The sequence below is a fragment of the Xiphophorus hellerii genome, chromosome 17 (genome assembly GCF_003331165.1).
Source record: "Xiphophorus hellerii strain 12219 chromosome 17, Xiphophorus_hellerii-4.1, whole genome shotgun sequence".
NCBI lineage: Eukaryota > Metazoa > Chordata > Actinopteri > Cyprinodontiformes > Poeciliidae > Xiphophorus > Xiphophorus hellerii.
Genome location: NC_045688.1, coordinates 12,919,748 through 12,931,119, shown reverse-complemented (window position 1 = coordinate 12,931,119; position 11,372 = coordinate 12,919,748).

Below are 11,372 nucleotides of genomic sequence, written 5' to 3'. Positions count from 1 at the left end.
GAAGAGCCTATATTTACTCCAACGTTGTTGCCATGTTACTAAAAAAGTTTTTTAAAAAAAGAAAAAAAAAAGAGAGGAAGTTTCTGACCTGGTACTTATAAGAACGTAATTTGAAATTTTTCAGGAGTGCTTCTAGTTTTTCCCACTTTCAACTAAGTTTTGAATAGTTTATTCTTTCTATGCTAAGGAAAGACGTTTTTGGCTGAATGTGTGGGAAAGCTGTATGATGGTAAGCATTAGTCACCTGGATAAAGTGAAGACAAACTCAAACTGGAGTCATCATCTGAATTGTAAATTTTAATCTGTTCATTCCTTCCCACTGAATCCGACTGTATGCAGCAAATAATGTTTTGTCATATTTCTTTTGACCAAAAACACGCTTGGATTTCATCACTTTTACAAAATATTCTGTTTTAAAACTGACTTTTACTTCATATTTCCGTCTCTTACAGATTAACTTTGATGCTACTCAAATTTTTGCTTTTTAATCTACTTTTAGTAAACTGAGAATACTGGTTTGTAGTCTTTATCATATCACGCCAAAAAAAAAATATCTGAAGACACATTAACTACAATTTGTGATGCATTTTTAATCCTCATTACAATTTATCAAAGAATCTGACATTTTTAACTTGTTAATCTCTCTGAGCATCTTTTTAAAATCAAAACAGGATAGGATCTTTTCATTATTTCCAGCATGAAGATGATTGTGCATCATATCATAGCATGCTGCTTTTTTCAAATCACCGAGGGTCATCGTTTGAGGAGATTCTCGAATCATCCATCACTTGAGTATAATTACCGAGGAGATGACACATTTGCCTCTCAGACGTCTTTAAAGGGCACTAGGCCTAATCCACAGTACTGACACTTCAGTCAGGACTCTGCATACTGTTTGCTCTGACACATTTTCATTTTAACTGCGACCCTGTCTGAGTGATGCTCAAGAACAGTCCGGGTAAGCATGAGCCAGGAGAAATCCTCTTGCAGAAACTCCTCAAGGAAAACCAAATATTTTTGCTTCAGTCTGAACTTGGAGACGTGTTGGCATATAGCTCCTTTAATAGTGAAAATAAGCAGCCAATCACAAATGGCCTAGATGGGTTTTTTTTCTTGTAGAGAGCAAAAAACAAAAAGAAAAAGCCGCTTGACCAACTGTTCACACTCAAACATGTTCGCATGATATCACAAAGAAGACAGAATATATTTGGTGCCATGCACCAATTCAGCCTCTCTGACATCCATGTTGCTTTTTTGGGGGGAAAAAACACACACCTACTTCAAGATGTTTACTCTGTAGTCTGAAACAAGACTACTTATTTCTGTTATTCTCCCAGCCCCAACAATGGCATCAACTTTCACCCCTTTTCCATACAGAGGAGTGCATTACAGATTCTGCAACCTGAGCTGGACTCAATGCAGCTCCTCCAGAGTTACTACAGGACTCTTTGTTGCTTCTCGGTCTAACGCTGTCCTCGTGATATTTTGATAACTATGTAATGTTTTCCCTCCACAATTATGTGCAACTTTATGTAGGCCTGGCCATTGGAATTGCAATTAAAATATAGTACATGTTCAGGCTCTAATGTGACAGAAAACTTTTACACATTGCCCTGGTTACAGAGATAATGGGGTGAGACAGACAGAAGATATATGGTCAGATTAGAATCTGCATTAAAACACTGAGATGGATACGATTTTGTTTTATTTCCCTTGAAAATGCAAACAACCAGGAGGGAAATGACTTTGATAATAATGCGAAGATCTGATGTTTACAATGTCCAGTTTTGTCCCTTCTTTGGGCCTTTGAAGCGCAGCTTGCCTGTTCTGCCTCTAACCCAAAATCAGCATTGCAACTCTGAAGTATTATTCAAAGAAGGACCCATGAGGGCCAGTGTTTGACGTCACCGCTGTTGTAGTGGGTGTGATTAGCTAAAAGTAGATCTGAAATCAGAGCTAAGAATGGAATCAAGGGAATGCGGCTATTGTGACCCTGCCTGGACTTAATCACTGGAGAATATTGATGCGTTGCCATGGGGCATTACAGTTTTTTACATCAGATTTTCACCTTCCTGATTTTCCTGCACTCCTTATTGAAAAACCGCGGTAGAGAGAAATGACTCAATATCTGAAGCTTTTAAATTTGCCTACTCTGGCAGCTATTTTTCCCAAGAGAAGTAAAAATAAAATAAAATAAAATGAAATCTGTTTTTGTGTAAGACATGAAAGGTAGAGAACAGCCAAATTGCACTGAGAAAAGTAAAGGCACAGACTGGAGCACTATTGAATTTGTCAAATAAAAAGGATCAGCTTGGAACATATTTGGACGGTACAGATATAGGAGTCGTCACTGCAAAATGTGTCTTTCTTTATATTGGTTTGGTGTCAGCAAGGCCTCTCATTGCAGCTCTGCCACAAAAGTTAAAGTTCAGAAAAGAAAGAGTGTGTTATCCAGGGGCGAACAACAATAAAAGAGGACCCGGGGCCGTCATCTTGGGAGAGCTAAAAGGGGGGTTGGTACCAGATTCTAAAAACATGTTTTAATGGATTTTCAAAATTGTAAATCAATGTTTTTGTACAAAGGCAACACACCTTTATTGAACTGTATTATAAGGTGTTTTTTTAAAATAAACTAACTGCTTAATTGAACATCTGAAAGGTCCTGAACCAAACATTATGTTAAAACTAGAAAATAGACATTGGTCATGACTTATGAATATGCCCAGTGGAATATTATGTGCATTATCACAGGGCTTTTGGCTCCTTTGACATTTCTTATAAAAGTAGGGAAAGTCAATTTATTAGAATCAAACTTAGGTCAGACAATAGTTTCATATCTGCTTTCTTACAAAAGTAAGAAAAGTCAGGTTTTAGTTAAGAAAAAGAGTGGTCAGAATCAAGACTTTTTGTAATAACCATGCTGTTATTAATAACTGCCTTAAGAGCACTTCCTACCAACCCAACCAACATGTGGATGTGGGCTCAGAAAAGGCTTCTTGTACCAAATGTACATGAGTTTACTAAATACAAGGTATATTTTGGAACATAGGAGTCTCAAGTAGTTGAGACTACCCCAACACCCCAGCCAAACAGGTTTCCAGTGGTCAGAACTATCTGTGGCCCGTTATTTAACACATTTCCTACTTTTATGGGCTCCATCTGTAAATGTTGACTGGGATTCATTTCAAGTAATTTTCTACAATGCAGTCATTGATGCTTAGGGCCATTGTCCATTTGGAAGACCAATTTGTGTCCTTCCTATTTTTGCTGGAGGTTTGCCTGGCGCTGATGAAGCTGGGTGATTACAAACGAGCTCAGAGACTAAAAAAATATCTCCTTTGGTTGTTTTTCTTTTTATAGATTAAGTTATTAGAATCAAACTTAGGCCAGACAAAAGTTTCATTTCTGCTTCAACTTTGATCTGTTAATTATTGCTACTATTTTAGTTGAATTGGCAAATTATTAGGAGTCACAGTTCTTGTTTACTGGTTATTTTAATTCATGGTATGCAGATCAGATTGGTGTTTGTTTATGTTTATTTTTTCTTTTTTATTTAGCTTTAATTAGTCATTAGTGAGCATATACTGGTTAATGTTAATTACTCACACTGATTTTAGCAGTGAGCAGCTTTCAGGAATTAACCAATGTTTTGCATTGAGTGTTTTTAATAGGTTCTGAAGTCTAATTCTAATGTCTTATTTCTCTCACTGCGTTATAAAAGTAGCGCACTCAAAAAAATTTTTTTTATGAAAAGTATACATTTTTAGAGGCGCTTCATTTCAATGCAAAACCGTAACCAGAGAAATGGGAGTATATTGAGACAAAACTGCAATGGATTGATGTGAAATTAGGGTATGACTTGACATTAGAGTATAAAAGAAAATATATTTCTTAATGTTTCTTACTTTAAGATGTCTCATGGGGGAAAAACAAAAGTCAGAAAAATGACTTTTTATGCTTCCCACCCACAGTGGACATCTTCCATAGAGTTCAGACACGTGGAGTACACGATTAAGTTCTCCGATAGTCCTCTAGAGTCGCCTCTCGGCTGCTCTCCACATGGATCAGACTGACTGAGGGCAGCAAGAATAAGGGTGCAGATACATGGACCACAACCATTCACATAAAACTCTTTACGTCTATGCCCATCCAAGGACATTTGCTATGTAACCGCTCTTACGGCTGTGCAAGGAAATCTTCTCTTTTATTACATTTTTAAGTTTGTAGCAATGTAGCGTTGTAAAAATCCCATTTCTAGAAGAAATTGCTTTCCCTCCTTCCACAGAGCAGAGCATCACAGTATATTCAGTCTGCGGCAGTCTGAGGAAAAGGCATTAGCATCTCGTCGTGGGATTTTCAGAGGAATATGGATTGTTCGAGGAACAATGTGGAGCATATGGGAGACGATTTCTTTTTTTTTCCCCCTACACTGCTGTTCTCTGGAGATGATTGGTCCGACGGGGATCTCTCAAGAGACCCTCTACAGTGCTGAATTGAATCTAAGGTTTTTACAAAACATATAAAAAGCAGCGATAGCGAACATAGTGCTGAATACAAAAATGCAAATATAGATTGTTCAGACTTTGCCTGGGGGGGATTTAAGTTTTAGCTTGAAGGGAGAATAAGAGGAATTCAGAGAAAGAAAGCATTAATGCGCTTCACTCACTTTCTCCTCTTCTTTGGCTTTGTCTGTGTTATTTATCAAAAGCAAAGCCACATGTTATTGAGTAAGGCTGCATTTAATTGAAGTGATTGCTGTCATGACTGCTGTGAGTGCGTGGAATGTGTTTATGGATCTCGGTCGCTTCGGCAAAGGCCGGATCATTTTCTTTGTGTCACTTGTAAAAGACCCATTTATAGCCGTGAAATTCAGTCAATAAATTCCTCTGCCCTCCACGACCTCTTTGCTCGCTCCCTCTCTGCGGAACACATCGCAAAATGTCACCGAGGGACGTTTCAGAAAGGTCTAAAAACTCTGCGCTGAAAACAGAAATGAAGGAAAGTCCTTCCCCGGAAAGAAGAAGAAAAATAACACATTTAATTCCCAGAAATGTGGCGTTGCATCTTATTTCTGGTCTTCCTCGACTCTTGCAAAGCACCTTTGGGAAGCGGTTTATGATGTGCAGGGTGTACCCTTGACTGGCTTCATGAGGTGTGAAAACTTAGAGGTCAGCTCCAGGAAAAGCTCCAGAATATAAGAGGGGGTAGAGGCCAGAAATGCAGACTCAGCTTGGGATACAGTTACCATCAGCGCCGCCCCGTTCATCTAGAACATTCAGGACAGTACAAACTAACTGAGGACTTTCAAACTGTAAAAGGCCTATTTTGATATTTCCAATATCGTCCATGCTTAAAGGCAAATTCTTAAATACGATTAACTTTTTTTAATTTCAATTACAGCTGGGTTGATAACTGCTGTTTGTTTGTGTTTCTCAGCATTTTATTTTGAAAAGCTGAAACTCAATCTTGTACTGCACAGACGTTGTAACTCTTGACGTTGTAATAAAGCAAAATAAATTTGCTTCATTTTGTTTATGTTTTGTTTTCTGTATATGTATAAATAATAAAATACTACAAGGAATTACTTTCACTGTAATGTTTAATTTTAACTTATCAGTTTTATATCGAAAAATCTCCTGATTAAGAAAAATCAATCATAATTCCAAGAGATTAACAGTTTTATTTTATGAGTGACGGTTATATAATTCAGTAGCCTTATCAGTTGCTACACATATTATGCTTAGTTTAAATTAGATAGTAATATATTGCCTGTAACAGATGTAAACAGATACATTTTTAAGGTTTTATTTGAACATTGTCATTCAAGTAAAGCAGATATGTAATACCGTTAATCATCACAGTATTAAATCCCCTTTCATTGTGAACAGAAGGAGTTTTTGAATTAATGATCGTGTTGCTCATCATTTATACCGGGATAAACACGGATAACAAAGCCAAACTGCTGTTTTAAGAAACCATAAACCAGGGTTCTCAATTATACACAGCCTGCTTAACACGCATCAAAAATAAAAGCTAAAAGATGAGTCACGGTGCAGGAGGTTAAAGCCCTGCTGGTGTGAAAGTTTTTTCATGTTTCTGTCAGGAAGTATATCTTCACTCGAACAAAACGAAGTAAGCGTACACAGCTCACTCTGGGAGCATGTTGACCTTCTTTGACGGAAAAGGAAGCTGCAGCTGCAAAGTGGGAGCAAGCTGAACAACTTCTACCCACCAGAAGAATCCATGCTTGAAGTAATATCAGAAATGTGCACTTACAAGGATAAAGAGCATTAAAACATAACTTTTGAAGATTTTTGTTTTTCTTGTTGTACGACAGATGACCTCTTATCTGTGAATAAATCATCTTCAGTAGGCTTGTGTTTCTGTCAATAAAACCAGACTTTTTTTTCCCCCTATAAACACCCAAAGCCAAACAAAAGCAGCAGCTTGTTTGGCTTAACATTGAACTTCATACAAGCAGTAGGTCAGATTTATTCCTCTCTCGTACTCTGACACACGTTGATCCTTTTCTCATATTTCAAAAACTTTCTACTAAAACCTTTCCTGTTTCAGGTTGAATGTTTTGGAGAGACTTCATCGCAATCTTTAAAGAGTTTTCAACATTTTCGAAACTGAGCTTTTATTGCTGTAACAACCTTCCGCACTGACAAAATATTATTCATTGGGTTAAAGGTCACATGTTAACAAATCAGTTTTGCTTTGTTTTATAGAAAAAATAAATAAATCAATGAAGCACACTAAATTCTGCCTTAAACATTGTCTTGGTCTGACTGTCTAGAAACGTTTAATTAGTAATCTATGATTTCATGTTTCTCTGGGGTATACACATATTGGGACACTTTTCTCTTCAATATGGGAAAGACAAAAAAAATAGAGGAAAAATAACTAATTGATAAAGTTTATTTTTCTTTAATATTTTTATTAGGAGGGAAGGAGACATTACAAGCAAAATGTTAACTGTTAATGACCTAGTATGCCATATAGTACACAACTTCTCCATGACGTCAACAGAAAAAAGCAAAACAGGAGAGGTAAAAAGTATATGGATGGAAAAAGGCATACAATACCCTGAGGGTTTCCTGGCTACTGTACACGAACGCAAACTAATTATTTAATGGAAAATCTGACTTACATGGGGAAAAGAAAAGTTGCTTAATTTTAGAAGATGTGATCTTCTTTTCCTAACATCGGTGAATAGCTTAAATGTTAAATAGTACCTGTTGAGGACATTCATGATCTTGAGTTGGACACCCCGGCTCTACGCAAAATCTGACTGAAACTCAGCTGTATTTTGCAAAGAAGAACGTTTAAAAATATGCAAAGAGACTGAAGTGCCATAGTTTTCAAATGTACACTTTTAAAGAGAATAAAAGATGGTGGAGTAACATTTTGTTCTGATCAGATAAGACAAAAACTTTTCTGACCTACATTGAAATTGCTATGTGCAAAAACAGTGGTGGTATCATGCTGTGGACGATTTTGAAAAAATATTAGGTTACTTACACCTCAGTAATGATATCCCAAAGTTATGTTTGTCTATCAACTAAAATACAAAATGTAGAGTCTTTAAGGAATGCGACTACTTTTATACTCCTTGGATTGTTAGTTTTAAAATTAAAGTTTTTGTCCAAGGAGTATTGTTATTATAGATGGATAGTGGGTGGGAATCTTATAGCAACTTGGAAGTATCACGTTTCAGTTATCATGATAAATGCAGCATTTACAATGCAGAGAGAATACGTGCTAAATTTTAACAAATATTTTCTAAATACATGCATAATCACCTGTTTGGTTGTGCATCACCCGAGGGAGAGATTCATCTGCATTCCATTAGAGGTGTTTCTGAATCATTTTATGTTATACTTGTTCATAAAAATCATGAGTTTATGTGTAAAGCTCTGAATAAACAAGATGATGCAATTTACATGAAATTGAAATCGTCTTTGGAGTAAATTGAAAAATGAACCAGGAGTCAGTACTGGCCTAGAAAGCCTTTCAGAACTCCCCGAAGAAGAAGGAAAAAAAATGCCGTAGATAAGAAAACAGGTGAAAATCTGTGTTAAGGTTTCATGTTATTAACATCGATAAAGTGTTTGGGGAAAAAACCCCTTCAGAGCCCTTCCAGGTGACGGATGATGTATGTCTTGCTCCTCGGCGGTGCAGATAACCCCGCCTGACCTCTAGGAACATCAGTTTGTAGAACATTGTGTTGAGGGATCCTCCCGGGATCCGAGACCCGAGCTCTGGAGCTAATAGGTACAGATATCCATTTTCTTTCCTGCCTGCACTCTCTCTTCCCCATTCTGCCGCACTGCAAAAAATGTCCGTCTCCAGCATCGTCTCGTGCAGGCGAAGGGGCCTGCCAGAGATAGCAGGCAAACGGCTCTAAAAGCGGTGCTGTTGTCAAGACGAAAGCAGCAAAACAAGATATCAGGCCCGGCTGCTTGAGTACTGGAACGTTCACAAATCACGTGGTAGAAAGGAGTCCAGCTCTTTCGCATGTGTCTTATCATCAGTCTTGGGGAGATTTGGCTACCATATGGCCACAGTTTGCATCTTCTGTTCTTTGTTGTTTCGTTTTTTTCGTCAAGTAATTTGTCAACATGTGGTATCAGTGCTGAAAGATTAGCTCCTCTCCAACAGATTTTGTGTTTGCACGGCACAAAATAAAGCCAACAGAAGCATGTGGTACAGCCCTTCAGCTGTTTTATGATAATGAAAGATGTCACCTGCGGTGTTAAAAAGTATTTACCCCTTTATACAAAGCAAACTGAAAAAGCAACCCGGCCTTGCGTAAAATAGTTATGACCACCAAAACCGAACACCTGGTTGTGTCACCCTTAGCGACAACAACTGCTGTCAAGCTCTTGTTGTAACTGCAGATTAGTTGTTTTAACTGAAGCACTTTTTAATGCTTTTTGTTCATAATCAGCCTGTTTAAGGTCACTCCAAGGCATACCAATATAATATAATTTCAGACTAGGGACATACAAAATCTGTTTTCTTCTTTTGTTTTTAGCCAGCTACAGTTAAACTTGCTATTCTGTAAATTCGACACCTGAGTTAAGCCCAAGCGCAACTCAAGCACGACTGGGCTTCAATATCAAACTGAGGGATGGATGTTCTTCCTCAGGATTTTCTGCTAAATAACCAAATTTATGGTTGCACCAATTACAGAAAGTCAGCCAGGTCCTAAAACAGGAAATCTGTTTTGGTGCCTGCATCACACTAGCACCAAAATGTTTGACTTTTTTCTGAAATGTGTTTCTGTTTTCTAACAGGTTGCACAACTTGAAACGAGTTGTCTTCTTCTCTTCCCAAAAAGTGACCTTAACTTTTAGGAAAACAAGTGCTGGAAAACAAGTGCTGGAGTGCTCTAGATGTTGCTTTGGGTTTTTTAGTTACCTCCTGAATGAGTTATCAATGTGCTTTTGGAGTAATTTTGTTAGTTAAGGTTCTCCAAGGTTCTCCAAACGTTAGAAAAGGCATTGCAATAGTTTCCAGCCTGAGATCACTGATATATATATATTTTTTCTTAAATTGGTTCTTGAATTTCATTAGCATAGGACATAATGTGTTGATTTCTGACATCCGTAAGCTAACTTCATGTAGTTAGCTTGAATTTAAGAAGTTGGGCAGTAAACAGGTTTGTGACTTGTGCAGCTGAACTGAAAAAGTAGGTTAATCTCTCTTTTTTCAAAGTTTAACAAAGAGGAAATTATATTTCCAAAATCTTGCCAGGTTGGTTCAAACAGCTTTAAAAAAAAAAAAAATTATTAAATGAAATCAGCAATGCACATACTTTCCTACTACACTGTATGCTGATTTTTTTCCTCCTTCTCCTTCATTAGACAGCAGGATAATTAATTAAGAAGCTGTCCGCTACAGCAGCTCTGTGTTTTCATGAAGCGAATCTGTCAGATTGAATGTCATGTTTGCAGATGTAAGCACTGCCAGAACTGCAGACATCAAGAGGATAAAAATGGATCAAAAGAAAACGCATGCACAACAATGCAATTCAGCGCGATTTAGTTTTTTTATATAGTGCTAATCCATACTAGAAGTCAGTCGAGGACACTACAAAAAGGCCAACAGGTCACATTGGAATCCAATTATATGCGGTTCAATTCATTACATTTCAATTCAGCCCATTCCATTCAGTCTAATTCATTTTAATACAGTCAGAATAAACCTAAACTATCTCAGAAACATGGAATGCAATTTAAATTCAAGGGCTTACACTCAAACTCTTTTCAACAGAAACTTTTAAGGATAAAAATGTGAACATCAAATTGCCTCTTTAAGGAAGCCAGAGGATTGTACCTAATCTGGGTTTAGATTAAATTATTACTTTGTATATTTTTTAGAGACAAGAATCTTAATTTATTCCCAAACTCCTACTTTACTACATTACTATTAAGTTGTTTCAATTTATACATTTATCAGTTTATTTATTGTCATTGTTCTAGTAACTAGTGTTATTTTGTTGGATGTTATGTCAGTGGCGGCTCTGGGTTAATGATGCTTCCATTCACTAATATGTGCTCCATTTACTATCCCTTGGTTGCCATTTTATCTTCAAAAAACTAAACATTGAGCATGTAAACAAATAATTTGTGTCCATGTATTTATCCTCATATATTAGATCACCCTTCTTGCAAGTTAATAATGTCTGATGAATTTTGGTAGCAAAGACTTCTATTATAAAACTTCATGTAAACTATTTTTGAAGACTTTAAGACTGCTTTCTTTGGTTGAGGTGCTAATCTAGGTTTAGAATGTTATGAAATAAGAGTAAACTCTTGTTCAAATCAAAAATAATATTAATTATGGTCAAAGGCCCACGTTTTCTTGCAGAAACTGAGCATATTCTAGAAAATTTAATCATCGGCCATCTAGATGGTTACAATGTGCCACCCTAAATGATAATTTATGTATGTTTTTTAAAATTAAGCAATAAAAAATAGACCTGACTTAAAAAATAGAAGACGTGCTAAAAGACTTGCAAAGCAAATTGCTTTTCACAATAGAAACCCATTCAAATGTGGACTATAAACGACTACAATAGCAACACATTCTGTAACCGGCTGTATGAAAATTGCGTATCAAGATACAAACCATCAAAAATGTAATGCATTTCAATTATTACTTTCGTCATTACATGGCAGCAATGTTGAATTTTTACATTTCACTAAACACAGAAAATGTTCTGTTTGTAACTGGAAACAAAGTTGATAAACTTACAAGCTCTGAATTAAATAATGTGTCGAAGTCTTTGGATGACAGTACAAGCTGCTACCGTTTCTTGACAGCGGTCTGTGCAGGACCACTTTGAAAGTAAGTATGTACAG